The sequence below is a fragment of the Penaeus monodon genome, chromosome 15 (genome assembly GCF_015228065.2).
Source record: "Penaeus monodon isolate SGIC_2016 chromosome 15, NSTDA_Pmon_1, whole genome shotgun sequence".
NCBI classification, from domain to species: domain Eukaryota; kingdom Metazoa; phylum Arthropoda; class Malacostraca; order Decapoda; family Penaeidae; genus Penaeus; species Penaeus monodon.
Genome location: NC_051400.1, coordinates 30,953,062 through 30,953,421, shown reverse-complemented (window position 1 = coordinate 30,953,421; position 360 = coordinate 30,953,062). Strand labels below are relative to the sequence as shown.

Sequence of the window (360 nt, the reverse complement as noted above, 5' to 3'; positions counted from 1 at the left end):
ATGGGGGTTTTCCCAAAAACTGCGATATGGAAGTACAGGAATATTATTGGAATGCCTTTTTTTATGAAGGTCAGTGTTTTTGCATTTAGGGGAACGTGTGTTATTTTGGGGAAGGAAATGTTGACGTAGGTTGTGCTATGTAAGAGGGGAAATAATGAATCGTATATTAGAGAGGGGAAAATAATCATATGCATGTTTTTGGTGAAGTGATGATAGTGGCCATGCGTGAGTGATTATTCAGCCAATGTATAGCATATGTGTTTATTGTTTTGTTTCCATTTGTCGGAAATTTGCATATGTGGAAAATTTACAGCATGAAGCCTATCATACCTAATAGACATATAGGGGAAAATGACTATG

General features: G+C 36.4%; 1 protein-coding gene across 1 annotated transcript in view; it reads right to left on the bottom strand.

Annotated features, from left to right (window-relative positions):
* Nucleotides 1–360, bottom strand: part of LOC119581935 (metabotropic glutamate receptor 8-like) — a gene marked incomplete at its 5' end in the record, with an annotated part of 173,067 nt that overhangs the window by 74,842 nt on the left and 97,865 nt on the right.